At 49.8% G+C, this 17,606-nt stretch overlaps 1 pseudogene; it reads left to right on the forward strand.

Moving 5' to 3' along the window:
• Positions 1-1,567: 1,567 nt before the first annotated feature.
• The window catches only part of LOC119350166, a 41,604-nt pseudogene continuing 25,565 nt past the window's right edge, over positions 1,568-17,606 (forward strand).

Raw genomic sequence — 17,606 nt, forward strand, 5'->3', positions numbered from 1 at the left:
GGGGAGAGGAGTAGGCGCGCGCGGGCGCGTCCGTTTCGTGTCCGCGCCGACACAAATCCGGCTCAAAAATGGGTCGGGAATGGGTCGCCCGCAGACGAAAAGCAGACGCACGTCCGTTTGGGTCAGCGCGTTGGGCCGTCTTTTGTGTCCGCGCCGATCCAGACGGATGGCGGCGGATGAAATGGGTCACCCCGCTGGTGTTGCTCTAATCTCTAATAATGTTCTGGATTCTGTACTCTGGCTTCATTTTGGTTAATGTTTTTTGATCTTTTATATAAACACAAAATTGGCGTGTGACAATGAATGTGATTCACCGTGCTGCCAGCGGCACCTACGTGCTACAGGCCGCTGTGCACATAGTACTCGATCAGAGCCGGGCGGTCAGACGCGTTCACACCGCCACACTGCACGCAAGCGGTGAGGCAGGCTCATTTACATCGGGCGGGCAGGAGTAAGTGCACCGAAGGATAGCCATTTCGAACTTATTTCTTCTCCACTATCTACATGCTCATGGTCTCGTACTGAAGATAGGGAGGGACGCAGAGTGAGCTCGGCCGACCCAAGAGGCGACCCCGTGCGAGACTTTGGCGTTGACCGGAGATCTCCGCCTCTCCGGTGCGTCTGCGTGCCGTCGTCTCCCCGGCGGCAAGCTTTGGCTGCGATCTGAGGTTCGTTGTGCCTTGTGCGTCTGGTTTCACCACCACCTTTGTTTCTTCCAAGTGTGTTTCGTGTTGGTCTCGTCGCTTCGCGGTTTGAATCTATTTTGAACGCGCGCGGAAAGAAGTTTGGATCTGACAGTTGTCTCGCGCGCAGTTCATTAGTTGGATTTTCTTTCCTTTGTTCGGTTGGTCTGTTTATTTAAGATTTAAGACTGGAATGCTGCATGGTTCGATTATTTTTTACTTACTCCTGTATAAGCGGCATGATGGGAGTATTTCATCATGCGGCCATTCATGACCACACACAACCTAGATTTCTCTCAGCATTTCAGCTTAAGTACTGTACTTTTTTTGAGTGAAAATTTCCGCATACGTAGTGTATGGAGAGAAGAGGGAAGTTTGCTTTTTTTTTTCTAGAACTTTTTTTTTCTAGAACAAAGAGAGTAGTTTGCTCGAGCAGCAGGAGGGAGCGGGCCGTTCGCAGCCCACCTAAACTCGTAGTACTTTTTTTTTGAGAAACAAACTCGTAGTACGTGGGAGCCCATGGATCAGTATCTTACTCCCAGGCCAGCCCATGGAGTAGTTTTGTAGTGGTATGTGAATGGGCGGGCCCATAGTACGCTCAGCCTTCCACACCCAGGCAGCCATTCATGACCGCCCACAACCTATCCATAAACCTAGATTGCTCTCAGCCCTCAAAAAAAAAAAAACCTAGATTGCTCTCAGCATTTCAGCTTAGGCACTGTACTTTTTTTTGAGTGAAAAATTCAGCATACGTACTGTACGTGGGAGCGGGCCGTTCGCGGCCAACCTAAACTCGTACGTGGGAGCCCATGGATCAGTGATATGTCAATGGGCGGGCCCATTGTCCGCTCGGCCTTCCACAGTCCACACCCAGGCCAGCCACCTCCCGGCCCGAGCCTTCAACCAGCTGCCGACCCGCCGGAGCAGATAGGGTCGTCTCCGGACTCCGGCGCCGTCGTCCCCCCTCGCCCCCCTCCCACACGGCGGCATCTGCCCGACCTGCTCTCTCTCCATGATCCTCCTCCCTCCGTGATGCTCCACCGTGTAAGCTCGGCCTGCCCGCCTCCAGGAGCTCGCGCCGATGCCGGCCGCCAGGAGCTCGGCTCCAGGGTCTCCAAGAGACATCACGGCTGGGTTCCCTCCCCGCCGAGGCGCCGACGGAGCTCCGTCTTTCACCGGCGCTCCCTTCCCCGCCGGATCCGACCCCGTCCAGCCCAGCTCCGGCCTCGACCGGCTCTGCTCCGGCAACGACGTCGAGCAAGCAGCGTAGACGGCGATGGGGTGGCGACATCTTTGCAATTAGCGACTTGTGCCGCACATCTGAGCTGACCATCTAGACGATGGTTTTCGAGGATGGCACTTCCATTTTGCGGTTAGTCCTCGTTCCTGCCTTGCAATCATATAGACACAGAGAGGATAGCGTGCATTGTTGATTTGCAGGTTGTAATTTTCAACAGTAGCAGTGCACTTGCAGATTTGCTTCAGGGATGTATGGTTAGGAAAACAAGCATATATGTTTGACATACTAAACTGAAGAAATTAACATGGGATGTTCAGAGATGTTGTTGAAGAATTATGTAGTGTGCTACCTAGGAACTGTATGTTTCATGTATGATTAGCCATTGTGCAATCATATAGACACAGAGAAGAGCAAGTAATTAAAGATTGATTTCCAACAAAGGCTAGTGTGCATTTTAGATTTGCAGGTCGTAGTTTTCAACAGTAGTAATGCACTTGCAGATCTGCTTCATGGATGTATGGTTAGAGGCAATGATGCATATATGCTTGACACACCAGTTTCTGAAGAAATTAGTGCAATGTTCTGACATATTGTTGAAGAATTAGGTTGTGTGCTACTGAGTAATTCTGTAATTGTATGTTTCTTGTATGATTAGGCGTTGTGCAGCTTAACAATGTGTAACTACTAAACTTTGCAGTGCAATTCTACAATGAGTAACTTCTTAAGTTTATAGTGCCAGTCTTGCGTAGGTAGACCGTGTAGTGACATCTGTGCTAATTAAACATGACACAAATAAATCTAGTGGTGTTTTGGAAATTGTTTTCTTGCCCATATCTACGGCAAAACAGTAGGAAATGACACAATATCAGCTAGTCAGAACACAGTAATAGTTGAGGGTTATTATAGACTTTTCATCAAACAACCCAGACCATAAGCTCAGACAACAGAAAATGGAAAGAATGACTGCATTTGTTCAGCGGCTTTTTCCACCGCTATCAGTGGGCAGTTAAGCTTAAGCCGTCTCCTAGAGCCAAAAATAACTAGGCCTTAGGGCCAGTTCTTTTGAGCGGCTTAAAAAATAAGCTGCCTCTCTCCAGCTTAAAAAATAAGCCGCCACCAAAATTTGTTGAGACTTCTAAATTATTACTCCATAACTAGTGTAGAAGTCTCAATGAATAAGAGAGACGGCTTATGGGAAAAGCTCGGGAGGAAGCGGTTTATTTTTTAAGCTGCCAAAAGAATTGGCCCTTAGCATGGCTGGTGGACATGTAGTTGGTAGCAAAAGTCCCAAATGCCCATGGGTGCTCGATGATGTTTGAGTCCTGATTAAGCACGGTTTATTGGGTTTGGTTATGACATATAGCACAAATCCTATATTTGGCACACGTTTTTAATGGAATTTTTTTATTATTATTAAGTGAAATGATGCATTGAACAATGTTTTAATGTAGTTAAAAGTTTTTAAAGATGATAAGTTATCTAAAGGTGATTATATACAACCAAGCAGTGTTACTACACACATTAAGAAATTGCTCGTAGACACTGGAGCAGATCAGAGAACAAGAGATTGCACACTTTGAAGAAATAGTTATCACAAAAAATTAACCAAAATGTGGGATCCTGCCGGCATAAGTGGGCATCCCAAGGTCAGTGTGCACCTTGATGATTTACTTTGGCGTCTACTATATATTGCTTTGTTCTTCGGTTTGCTAGCATTTTGTGTGCAAGTTCCATATTCCCATCTGTGGTTCCAGTATAAAGCTGTGACTTATGTTGCATAGGCAATGTCGACAGCATTCTTGCTGCCCGTGGTGCTCCTGGCGGCAGCGGCAGCGGCAGCCACCACGGAGGCGACCAAGAACCTCGTCGTGACTCGTGGTTGCATGACGAGCTGCGGTGGCGTGGACATCCCCTACCCCTTTGGCATCGGCAGCGGCTGCTTCCGCAAGGGCTTCGAGATAGAGTGCATCAACAACAGCCCTGTGCTTGCTGGCATGTCCATTCACGTGGTGCACCTGTCGGGGGATCCTGCAGACTCGCTGGTGATGCTCCCTGTTGGGTGGCAGTGCTACAACACAAGCAGTCCAGGCAAGGTGGAGGCCAGCAGCCATGGTGAGACGGAGATGAACAAGCATGGCGTGTACCGCCTGTCCAACACGCACAACATGCTCGTCATCTTAGGCTGCAACACCATGGGCAACATCGGGAGCGTCAGAACCACGCGGGATGTTGACGAATACTCCTAGTACATGGGGTGCATGACTGTTAGAGTACGTAATGGGCCTAATGGCCCATTATTCTTAGGGTTAATTAGAGATAACCTTGTTTGGGAGTCAAGTAAACCTCTCTATATAAAGAGAGGAGATGTATCAATCTAATCAAGCAAGAATTAAGAAGGAAATCCCTTCCCTCTTGCCCGGCCGTGGGCAAAAAGGCCTCCGGCCGGCCCTCTCGCGCCCTCCTTCTAGCAGCATCATAACAATTTGGTATCAGCTAGCTTTGGTTCGATCATGTCTTCACTGCCGTCAAGCCCGTCTCTTCCGCTGCCGGTCACCTTGTCGCCTCCGGCGACCACCACGGTCGTCGTCCCGCTCCTGCCCGTGCCGGGGTCCTCCGTCGCGCCCGCCCCCGCTGTCCTCACCTGTGAGGAGGTGTCCGGGGTGCTGCGGGACCTAACCCAGGCGGTCCAGGAGATCCACCTGTTCTTGGCCGGGTCCTACGGGCCACACCCGGCTGCGACGCCCATCGCCGCCCCCGCGCCGCCGTGGCAGCCGCCGCACCAGGCGGCCTTCGCCGCGCTCGCCGGGCCGCTGCAGCTGCCATCCATCGCCACCACCGCCCAGCCCTGGCTGCAGTGTCAGCCGCCGCTCCTGGCGGCCTCCGCCGCGTCACCGCAGCAGCCGCTGTCACTGCCCGGCGCGGTACCGCAGCAGCCGCTGCAGCTGCAGTATCCACCGCCGGTCAGCTCCGCCGTCCAGTATGGGATGCCCTACGACGGGAGTGCGACGACCTCGTTCCCATCAGCGCCGCCGCCATCCCAGGGCGTCCACATCCAGCAGATCAAGTCCCCGCCGTCGCCGTCACCGCTTCCGTCTTGGATCGCTACCAGCCACGTGTCGGCGGTGGTGAGGCTGCAGGCTGCTGCACGCGGCCTCCTAGCGCGTCGGCGTGTGCGGGAGATGTGTGGTCTGCAGCTGCCGCTCCTCCAAGTTGCCCTTCGCTGCGCAAAGGACCTCGATCTCGTCCGCTGCGTCAGGGATCTTGGGCATGCGGTTTTCCCCGCGGGCAGCGACCTCAAAGTCTGCGACATCGGCGGTTGGGGGGGCGCATCCCTCCTCGTCATTCTCCATCGCAAGCTCTCCACTCTTCCCTGTGCCGTGCAGACCAACATCCATCCAGCGGGGAGAAGGCAGGGTGTCACCGACAGGAGCGCACCGCGTAGCACCACTGCTTTCCGCCGCCGGCCGCCGCGAGGGCGCCTCTACTAGTCGCTCTTGCAACCACTTCCAGGTGGCCATACACATGCACTCCTTTGGTCCAGGTGGTGTCCATGGGATCCAGGTGGCTGTATACATGCACGTCCAACGTGCAGATGGTGTCCACTTTTTGTTGAGGGGTCCAAAATAAAGCGTCCCAGTCCATTTCAGGTTGAGAATAATAAAACAAGCCGAGATGTAAAAGGCCTGTTTTTAGGTGTTAGGTTTGTGTTGCGTTGAGTCAAGGTTATAAGTTGGTTAGGCTGCAGCTCGAGGACAAGCTGCATGTCCAGGTGGGGTGTAGTGTTAGAGTACGTAATGGACCTAATGGGCCCATTAGTCTTAGGGTTAGTTAGAGATAACCTTGCCCGGGAGTCAAGTAAACCTCTCTATATAAAGAGAGGAGATGTATCAATATAATCAAGCAAGAATTAAGAAGGAAATCCCTTCCCTCTTGTCCGGCCGTGGGCAAAAAGGCCCTCGGCCGGCCCTCTCGCGCCCTCCTTCTAGCAGCACCATAACAATGACCTTCTGCAACTACTCGGCGACTGCGCAGGACGGTCTCTGCGCCAGTGTCGGGTGTTGCCACGTCGACATCCCGCCGGGGCTCACCCACAACTACTTCTATTTCCGTGTGTATGACCACACTGGCATGGTGGACTTCAGCCTATGCGACTACGCCTTCCTCGTTGACAGGACCAACTACACCTTCCGGCGCTCTGACCTCCTCAGGGACACAAACCGGACCTCAGCGGTGTGGCTGGACTGGGCCATTCGCGGCGATGACGACTCCACCTCATTATCGTGCGCTGAAGCGGCCAAGGCCACGACGATGGAGTATGCCTGCATCAGCAATCACAGCGACTGTGTCAACGCCACCAATGGGCCTGGTTACAACTGCAGGTGCTCTAGAGGCTACCAGGCACTAGTAGAAAAGGGGGCAATGGTCCAGGCCAGATCAGCCCATTAGTCCCGGTTCAATCCAGAACCGGGACCCATGGGGGCATTGGACCGGGTTCGTTAGCCCCGGGGGCCGGCCGGGCCACGTGGGCCATTGGTCCCGGTTCGTCTGGACCTTTTGGTCCCGGTTGGTGGGACGAACCGGGACCAATGTGCCTTGCTCCTGGCCCACCACCATTGGTCCCGGTTGGTGGACTGAACCAGGACCAAAGGCTGCCCTTTAGTCCCGGTTCGTGCCACGAACCGGGACCAATTAATTGCCTATATATACCCCTCGCCCGCGAGCAGAGCACTCCCACTGCTTTGTTTTTCCTGGCCGGCGAGGAGAGAGCTTTGTGGTGCTCTAGCTCACCTCCTATGCACACGAGGTGTTCGATGGAATACCCGAGCCATACTACTTAAGCTTTCTCCTCTCCAAGCTCGACCTCCAAGCTCCATTTTCCTCAATATTTGTCTAGGTTTAGCGGTCCGTCACGTCCCGTCCCTGTCTTCACCGCCGTCGATCGCCCGCGCCGATCTCGTCGCCGGCACCACCGTGGTGAGCCTCTTGTTCTTATCTTCTTTCTGAAAGGAATTTTTTTTTCTTACTTGTATGTTTATATAGATAGTTGTATAATTTTCTTACTTTTATTATTGCATCTTATATAGTGCGATGGTTTTGGTATCCGCCCCCGTCGGCCCTTGTCCTGTCTATGATTCGGATGTGGTATATATTATCTTTTCATAACTATTGGTTCATTTATTGTTTATGACAATTATGCCGACCAACGTGACATAGATTTTATTTATCTAGGAGGTTGTTGAATCGGAAATTCCAACCGACCCTATTGTCGAGAGGTTAAATTTAGTTGAAGAAGAAACAATTTCTTGAAGGAAAAAATAAGAAAAATTGAGGAGAAGAAGATGATATTGGAGTTGCATGTTGCGGATGTCGTCGATGATCACAAGATCAAGATGGATGCAATGCGCTTGAAGATTAGAAAGATTAGAAAATATGCCATTCATACCGAGGCTTGGTATCATTATGCCGTTGGATCAGTTGTTACATTGGTTGCGATTATGATCGCATTTGTTTTCGCATTGAAATGTTTTACATATTTTCAATGTATGGTTTAATTAATTTAGATGCTCTGCAGAGCTCTATGTTGTTAGATGAGAACTATGTATGTACTTTGGTTTTAATGTGATGATGAACTTTTATTAATTTGGTCACTTAATTATCTATTCATGATGTTCTGTAATGATTTTTGACACTTAATTATATATAATGCACGCAGATGAACCGGCAATGGATGTACGGTTCAAGACACACCTCCAAGTACATTAAGGGCGTGCATGATTTTCTCGAAGTGGCTGAGGCAAACAAGCAGAATGGTTTTATGTGTTGTCCATGCCCTATATGTGGGAATACGAAGTCTTACTCTGACCGGAAAATCCTTCACACCCACCTGCTTTACAAGGGTTTCATGCCACACTATAATGTTTGGACGAGGCACGGAGAAATAAGGGTTATGATGGAAGACGGCGAAGAAGAAGAGTACGATGACAACTATGTGCCCCCTGAATATGGTGATGCTACTGAACATCAAGAGGAACCAGACGATGTGCACAATGATGCTGCAACGGGCGAAGCTACTGAAGATCAAGAGGAACCAGACAATGTGCCCGATGATGATGATCTCCGCCGGGTCATTATCGATGCAAGGACGCAATGCGAAAGTCAAAAGGAGAAGCTGAAGTTCGATCACATGTTAGAGGACCAAAAAAAAGGGTTGTACCCCAATTGCAAAGATGACAACACAAAGCTCGGTACCGTACTGGAATTGCTGCAGTGGAAGGAAGAGAATGCTGTGTTGGGGAACGTAGCAGAAATTCAAAATTTTCTACGCATCACCAAGATCAATCTATGGAGAGACTAGCAACGAGGGGAAGGAGAGTGCATCTACATACCCTTGTAGATCGCTAAGCGGAAGGGTTCAAGTGAACGGGGTTGAAGGAGTCGTACTCGTCGTGATCCAAATCACCGGAGATCCTAGTGCCGAATGGACGGCACCTCCGCGTTCAACACACGTGCAGCCCGGTGACGTCTCCCATGCCTTGATCTAGCAAGGAGAGAGGGAGAGGTTGGGGAAGACTCCGTCCAGTAGCAGCACAACGGCGTGGTGGTGGTGGAGGAGCGTGGCAATCCTGCAGGGCTTCGCCAAGCACCGCGGGAGAGGAGGAGGACTTGGGAGAGAGGAAGGGCTGCGCCAGAACTTGGGTGCGGCTGCCCTCCCACCCCTTCACTATTTATAGGTGGGGGGGGGAGAGGGGGCCGGACCCCCTAGATCTCATCTAGGGTTGGGGGCGGCGGCCAAGGGGGGGGGGAGGAGTGCCTCCCAAGTCAAGTGGAGGCCCTCCCCCTTAGGGTTTCCCCTCTCCCATGCGCATGGGACTTGGGGGGGCTGGTGCCCCTGGCCCATTAAGGCCAGGGCGCCCCCTACAGCCCATGCTGATGTATTGGACGTGGTGGAAAAATTTCCGGACCTCCGGACCCCTTCGGAATCCTCCGGAACCTTCTGGAAGCTTCCCGGTACAATACCGGAAAAACCCGAACTTTTCCCGGAACCCGAACAACAACTTTCCATATATGAATCTTTACCTCCGGACCATTCCGGAACTCCTCTTGACGTCCGGGATCTCATCCGGGACTTCGAACAACATTCGGTAACCACATACAAACTTCCTTTATAATCCTAGCATCATCGAACCTTAAGTGTGTAGACCCTACGGGTTCAGGAACCATGCAGACATGACCGAGACGTTCTCCGGTCAATAACCAACAGTGGGATCTGGATACCCATGTTGGCTCCCACATGTTCCATGATGATCTCATCAGATGAACCACAATGTCAAGGAATCAATCAATCCCGTATACAATTCCCTTTGTCTAGCGGTATTGTACTTGCCCGAGATTCGATCGTTGGTATCCCGATACCTTGTTCAATCTCGTTACCGGCAAGTCTCTTTACTCGTTCCGTAACACATCATCCCGTGATCAACCCCTTGGTCACATTGTGCACATTATGATGATGTCCTACCGAGTGGGCCCAGAGATACCTCTCTGTTACACGGAGTGACAAATCCCAGTCTCGATTTGTGCCAACCCAACAGACACTTTCGGAGATACCCATAGTGCACATTTATAGCCACCCAGTTACGTTGTGATGTTTGGTACACCCAAAGCATTCCTACGGTATCCGGGAGTTGCACAATCTCATGGTCTAAGGAAATGATACCTGACATTAGAAAAGCTTTAGCATACGAACTACATGATCTTTGTGCTAGGGTTAGGATTGGGTCTTGTCCATCACATCATTCTCCTAATGATGTGATCCCGTTATCAACGACATCCAATGTCCATGGACAGGAAACCGTAACCATCTATTGATCAACGAGCTAGTCAACTAGAGGCTTACTAGGGACATGGTGTTGTGTATGTACCCACACATGTATCTGAGTTTCCTATCAATACAATTATAGCATGGATAATAAACTATTATCATGAACAAGGAAATATAATAATAACTAATATATTATTGCCTCTAGGGCATATTTCCAACAGTCTCCCACTTGCACTATAGTCAATAATCTAGTTCACATCGCCATGTGATTAACACTCACAGGTCACATCGCCATGTGACCAGCATCCAAAGAGTTTACTAGTGTCATTAAACTAGTTCACATCATCATGTGATTAAGACTCAATGAGTTCTGGGGTTTGATCATGTTTTGCTTGTGAGAGAGGTTTTAGTCAACGGGTCTGCAACATTCAGATCCGTATGTACTTCGCAAATCTCTAGGTCATATTGTAAATGCTGCTTCCACGCTCCACTTGGAGCTATTCCAAATGGTCGCTCCACTATATGTATCCGGTTTGCTACTCAGAGTCATTCGGATAGGTGTTAAAGCTTGCATCGACGCAACTCTTTACGTCGAACTCTTTATCACCTCCATAACCGAGAAACATATCCTTATTCCTCTAAGGATAATTTTGACCGCTATCTGGTGATCCACTCCTTGATCACCTTTGTACCCTCTTGCCAGGTATGTAGCAAGGCACACATCAGGTGCGGTACACAACATAGCATACTGTAGAGCCTACGTCTAAAGCATAGGGGACGACCCTCGTCCTTTCTCTCTTTTCTGCCGTGGTCGAGCTTTAACTCTTAACTTCATACCTTACAACTCAGGCAAGAACTCCTTCTTTGACTGATCCATCTTGAACACCTTCAAGATCATGTCAAGGTATGTGCTCATTTGAAAGTACCATTTAGCGTTTTTGATCTATCCTCATAGATCTTGATGCTCAATGTTCAAGTAGCTTAATCCAGGTTTTCACTTGAAAAACACTTTTCAAATAACCCTATATGCTTTCTAGAAAATTCTACATCATTTCTGATCAACAATATGTCAACAACATATACTCATCAGAAATTCTATAGTGCTCCCACTCACTTCTTTGGAAATACAAGTTTCTCATAAACTTTGTATAAACCCAAAATATTTGATCATCTTATCAAAGTGCATATTCCAACTCCGAGATGCTTACTCCAGTCCATGGAAGGATCCCTGGAGCTAGCATACCTTTTAGCATCATTAGGATCGACAAAACCTTTCTGATTGTATTGCATACAACCTTTCCTTACAAAAACTGGTAAGGAAACTAGTTTTGACATCCATCTGCCAGATTTCATAAATGCAGCTAATGCTAACATGATTCCGACGGACTTAAGCATCGCTACGGATGAGAAAATCTCATTGTAGTCAACTTCCTTGAACTTGTGAAAACTCTTCGCCACAAGTCGAGCTTCATAGACGGTGACATTACCGTCCACGTCCGTCTTCTTCTTAAAGATCCATTTATCTCAATGGCTTGCCGATCATCAGGCAAGTCCACCAAAGTCCATGCTTTGTTCTGATACATGGATCCTATCTCGAATTTCATGGCTTCTAACCATTTGTCGGAATTTGGGCCCACCATCGCTTCTCCATAGCTTGTAGGTTCATTGTTGTCTAGCAACATGACCTTCAAGACAGGATTACTGTACCACTCTGAAGTAGTACGCATCCTTGTCACCCTACGAGGTACGGTAGTGACTTGATCCAAAACTTCATGATCACTATCATAAGCTTCTACTTCAATTGGTGTAGGCGCCACAGGAACAACTTCCTGTGCCCTGCTACACACTTGTTGAAGTGACGGTTCAATAACCTCATCAAGTCTCCACCATCCTCCCACTCAATTCTCGAGACAAACCTTTCCTCGAGAAAGGACCCGATTCAAGAAACAATCCCTATTGCTTTCGGATCTGAATTAGGAGGTATACCCAACTGTTTTGGGTGTCCTATGAAGATGCATTTTATCCGCTTTGGGTTCAAGCACATCAACTTGAAACTTTTTCACATAAGCGTCACAGACCCAAACTTTTAAGAAACGACAACTTAGGTTTCTCCAAACTATAGTTCAAACGGTGTCGTCTCAACGGAATTATGTGGTGCCCTATTTTAAAGTGAATTCGGTTGTCTCTAATGCCTAACCCATGAACGATAGTGGTAATTCGATAAGAGACATCATGGTACGCACCATATCCAATAGGGTGCAACTATGATGTTCGGACACACCATCACACTATGGTGTTCCAGGCGGTATTTATTGTGAAACAATTTCCACAATGTCTTAATTGCGTGCCAAAGCTCGTAACTCAGATACTCATCTCTATGATCATATCATAGACATTTTATCCTCTTGTCACGATGATCTTCAACTTCACTCTGAAATTACTTGAACCATTCAATAATTCAGACTTGTGTTTCATCAAGTAAATATACTCAACATCTACTCAAATCATCCGTGAAGTAAGAACATAACGATATCCACTGCGTGCCTTAGCACTTATTGGACTGCACACATCAAAATGTATTACTTCCAACAAGTTGCTTTCTTGTTCCATTTTACTGAAAACGAGGCTTTCAGTCATCTTGCCCATGTGGTATGTGTCGTGGTCCTAAGTCTGACAGTAGAATGGGGGGTAGGTATGGAGAGGCAAGATCCTAGCTATGGAGTAGTTGTATACGCAAGGGATTTACGAGTTCAGGCCCTTCTCGGAGGAAGTAACAGCCCTACGTCTCGGAGCCCGGAGGCGGTCGACTGGATTATGTGCGTATGAGTTACAGGGGTGCGAACCCTTCTACCAGTGGTGGGGAGTGGCTTATATAGTGTTTGCCAGGACCCCAGCCAGCCCACGCAGTAGAGGGTTTAAAGTACATAAAGATAGGCGTTACTGGTAACGCCTTACATAAAGTGTCATCATGACTATAAAGACTACTTAATTACAGACCGTTTGGATGCAGAGTGGCTCTTGGTCTCTTGGTGGTCGAGTGAGTCTTCATCGTCTAGTGTCTTCGAGTCCATCGAGTGGAATCCCTCTTGGTCGACTGGAAGGTAGCTTCTTCTGAAGATGTCCTTGGGGAGGGTACTTTGGACAGGCCCATGACCCTACCCTAGGTACATGACTTCATCATTAGCCCCCGAATGGATCGAGGTTTGAGTGAGGGAGGAGTTGATAATCTTTCCGACCCGTTTTTGTGTTCCGAACACGGCTCATCTTGGATCAATAATCTTTTGTAATGGTGGCAGCAACTTTTCTTTCAGTCGCCTTGATCCATTCCTTTCTTCTGTTGAGTGAACTTTTGAACTTAGTGAACTTCCGAGCGACGGATCGCAGGAAATCTATCGTCTGACAGATTGATCTTCCGTAAGCGGATTTTGTGGGATCCAAATTTTGGGAAGCGCGTGAAGCGGGGCGGACCGCAGTACTCGGATGGGATAAGGCGTGGGCGCCTTGATTTTTGCGCCGCCTTTTTCGCCATGTATCACGCGTGCGCGACTGTTTCGGGATGTGACAGGACCGCCCGGGCTTACTTGTCAGCCACTCGGAAGCGTCCTTATATAAAGCGCCGGGCGAGGGTTTTTGAACAGTGCCTTCTCATTCTCCTCTCTGCCCTCTTCGCCTCCGCCCGCTGTGCCCGCTGTCGCCTCCGCCTATCCACTCCTCGCGTGCTTCGCCGGCGACAATGGTGAAGGAGAAGACGGCGGCCTTGGAGCGCGCGAAGAAGGCGACGACGACAGGGAAAGCGAAGGGAAGAGCGTCCAGTTGGGGCGGATCTTTGTCAAGGTCCCGCCTGCCGCAAGGTTGGTTCCAAGGGAATTGGATCCGCTCGACCATCACCGAGGCGGATCTCAATGACCCGGCCAACGAGGGTCTGATCTCCCACGGGTCAGCAAGGCTTCCGGGGACCGAGTGGCAACCGCAACCGCAGGAGAGTGAGTGCGTTCTCCTAGCCACTCATGTAGACCGTGGATTCTCTCTGCCGCCGAGTGTTTTCTTCTGAGGGTTTCTGAACTTCTTTGGGGCGCAAATCCACCATTTCACTCCCAATTCCATTGCCTATCTTGCTACTTGCGTGTCCATGTGCGAGAACTTCCTAGGTTGTCGACCACACTAGGGTCTGTTTAAGCACATATTCACCTGTCGCTCACAGACGGTGAAAAAGGCGAGTCCGGATGATGAGAGGACTAAGGTTATTCAGATGTGCGGGGGTCTTGGGATTCAGATGAGGAGTAAGAGTACTTTCCCGGCCATGACCCTTCCTGAGTCGGTCAGAGGGTGGTAGTCGACCTGGTTCTACTGCCAAGACGAGTCGACGCCGGGGCAGTCGACTCGTCTCCCTCCGTTTTCCATGGACCGAGTGGACAAACCCTCTTCTCTGAAGGTGCTTCCTGAGGAGAAAGCTCAGGTGAAAATGTTGATGGAGCGCGTAGTCCAGCTCGTTCGGGACGGAGTGACGGGTATGGATCTTCTGGAGGTCTTCCTTAGATGACGCATCCAACCGCTTCAGTACCGAGGCCATCCGATGTGGTTGTACTGTGGTACCGAAGACACCACTCGGGTCCATCCAGAAGCGGTCAACGACGCCACACTAGAGAGGTGGGTGGCCGCAATCACAGGGAATAAGGACAACCCTCGAGGGGCTAGGAGGATCCCACCACTCGACAATACCTACACACCGGACACAGTATGACCACTTATCTCCAATTGTAATCTTGCTTTATTCATTCTGCTTCACTGCGAATTGGTCGATTGACCTTTGTTTTGTTTTATTGTCTGACAGGCCACCATTGAGTTATACTCGATGCCCAATGGAGCGCAAACGCCGACTGGGGAGGAGGAAGGAAGTGGGGGAAAAAGCCCGGAGGAGTGGGATTTGGATGCTGATGACGATGATGAGGGTGATGACTCTGGTGAGGAGGAAGAGGAGGAGGAGGAGGAGGAAGTTGTACCTCCTCGCTCGGAAAGACGCTCGAAGCTTGTCCATGATCCCGCGGCCGAGCGTGGTAAGGGGGTCGCAACCGTCATGCAGTCGACCAAGCGCCCTCGGACTACTTCTCCGGTGCCGACTGAGAAAGCTCCGAAGCAATCTTGAGTGGCGCCGTCGAAGTCGGCGAAGGTCTTGCCGAAGATGAAGATGGTGATCCCCACTATCTCAGGGTAATGGTGTAACTTGAGTTTGCCTGTTCCACATGAACTTATTCTTGGTCGACTCATGAGCTAATCGACTGACTTCTGGAACTGCAGTGCTGCTACTTCTGATACCTTGGTCAGGGCTGAAGATCAGGAGATGGAGGATGCTGTTACTTCGAAACCTAGTATGACTCTTGTAGTTCCGTCTTCAGTCGATTGACTTCTTGTCTCTAATTTTGATTCTTTTTCTGCAGCTTCATCTAACATCGTTATCGACCTTCTCGACGACGACAACGAGGAACCACTGAGGCAGAGAAGGAACAAGAAAGCGTCTGCTGGCAAGGTGGCTCAGGACGTGCCAGCACCCGAGGCATTGGTCGTGGAGGGAGACAATGTCACTTGGCCTACCGTATCCTTTGCGGTGCCGTTGACGAGTGCTCGTCCTTCATCGTCGAGTGCTGCTCAACCCTCGCTTTTCTCAACCCACCACATCCCAGAAGACCAAGCTAGTGCTGCTAAAGAAGCAATACGCCAAGCGGGGGTCATGATGGAGCAAGTGAAGGCAATCCGAGAAGCCAGCCAGGCAGCCTATGACGCCAGTTCAGCTCTTCAGAGTAATGTTCAGGTCAGTCAGTCACTGCCTGTTCTGTTAGGATATGATATCTGAAAACCCTTCTTTCTGAAATTCCTAGAGTTTGTCCTACACCCACTGGGTGTGTCGATTGAAATTCCGGGTTAGTGGGGGCACGCTAAGTGCACCCACTGGGTGTAGTCCCCAAGGCTATGGTGGACTGCTAGCAGTCGACCATAGTCTTTATGTCTTAAGTTTTTTCCTTACTCGACTAGGTCGAATGGATTCATAGACCGGTGGGGACACGCTGAGTGCACCCACTGGGTGTAGTCCCCGAGACTGTGGTTGACTGCTGGCAGTCGACTATAGTCTGAAGAACACCTCCCCCTTTTTTTTGTTGGTCGACTGGTCGACTCTAACTGATAAAACTAGTGGGGGCACGCTGAGTGCACCCACTGGGTGTAGTCCCCGAGACTATGGTCGAATGTTTGTATTCGGCCGTAGTCTTAGAAACACTATGATTTTTTCCTTAGTCACTTGGAAGTGAATTGACTTTGACATCTGTCGATTGGTTCTTCGTAGAAATCCTGCGACCTTGCGGCTCATTATACTGAGTTGGAGAACAAACACATCCAGCTCGAGCTTGATCTGAAACTGGCCCAAGAGAACTTAACGAAGGCGAAGGAGGAAGCTAAAGGTATGTTTGGTGAGGCCCTCGACGACTACCTTTGCCTCTCGTTTGTTTCAGAGTCTGATCTCACTGTAACTTTGCAGACAAAGTGAGGGATGCCCTGAAGAAGAAAGACCTTGACTTGGCTGAGATGCAGAAAGCGGCTTTAGAGAAGACCAAGCTTGCAGATGAGAAGCTGGCTTCAGTTACCAAGATTGAAGAAGAAAACACCAATCTGAAAGCTGCTCTTGATGCTGCCAACAAGGAGGTCAGTCGACTGAAAAGTGATAAGATTTCCCTGAGTGACAAGGCCAGTGAGTTGGTGGGAAAGAAGAACGATCTGGAGGCTTATCTGGGTGGACTCGCCAAGAAGCTATTCCTCATGCTTGAAGGTAATCTTTTGTATCAAACAGACATTTTAACTGTGATCTTTCTATCCGACTGTTGTCTTGACTCGGTGGTTGCGCTTGCAGAATTTTGCCAGAACTTTGAAGAGGAGACTGGTTGACTGGAAATAAATCTGGATCCCATCAACTCTCCCGTGAAAGATGAAGTCGCTATGAACGTGCTCCAGCTTGAATCTCGCGTTGCTGCTGTCGTCGACTATCTCGCAAGGCTGAAGGTCGCAACTTCTCGCATCGACACAACACTCTGGCCAAGAGAGACGCTCCAGAACGACCTCGAGTCTCTGATGACTCGAGTGAACGAGGTCCCAAGTCGAGTGGAGGAGTGGAAGAAGTCTTCTGCCAGGTGTGGCGCGGATGTTGCTCTATCTCTGGCCCGCGTTCACTGCAAGGATGCACGAGAGGACAAGCTGGCGGCCCTTAGGGTGGCTAACACCAAGAAGCACGATTTCCGATCTTCCATGGAGACCTTCATCGCCGCTGCCACTCGGATTGCAGATGGAATCGACCTGGATGAGTTTGTTGCACCTTCCAGTCCTCCACAGGAGGGGTAAAAAACTTCTGAGCTTGATACTTTAAATTTGCCTCGGTATGCCGAGTGAGTTTTGTAACCGACAAACCTTAACATGCTTAGCGCCTGAGCACTTTCGGTTCCGTTAGGTGTTATCCGAACTTGGATTCGACATTGAATATGTTTGCATTTGGTTTGAGGTGTCTTTTGCAGGCTAAAGCGAGGCGCTCATTACAATCGACTTGTTCCCCAATATACTTAGGCGAGCACTGGGCTGCAGCTAAGCCCCCGAGTGGGAGGTCTGCTCTCCACTCGGTAGGATTTTCAAAAACTTAGGCAAGCACTGGGCTGCAGCTAAGCCTCCGAGTGGGAGGTTTGCTCTCCACTCGGTAGGATTTTCAAAAACTTAGGCGAGCACTGGGCTGCAGCTAAGCCTCCGAGTGGGAGGTTTGCTCTCCACTCGGTAGGATTTTCAAAAACTTAGGCGAGCACTGGGCTGCAGCTAAGCCCTCGAGTGGGAGATTTGC

The sequence above is a fragment of the Triticum dicoccoides genome, chromosome 1B (assembly GCF_002162155.2).
Source record: "Triticum dicoccoides isolate Atlit2015 ecotype Zavitan chromosome 1B, WEW_v2.0, whole genome shotgun sequence".
Taxonomy (NCBI): Eukaryota; Viridiplantae; Streptophyta; class Magnoliopsida; order Poales; family Poaceae; genus Triticum; species Triticum dicoccoides.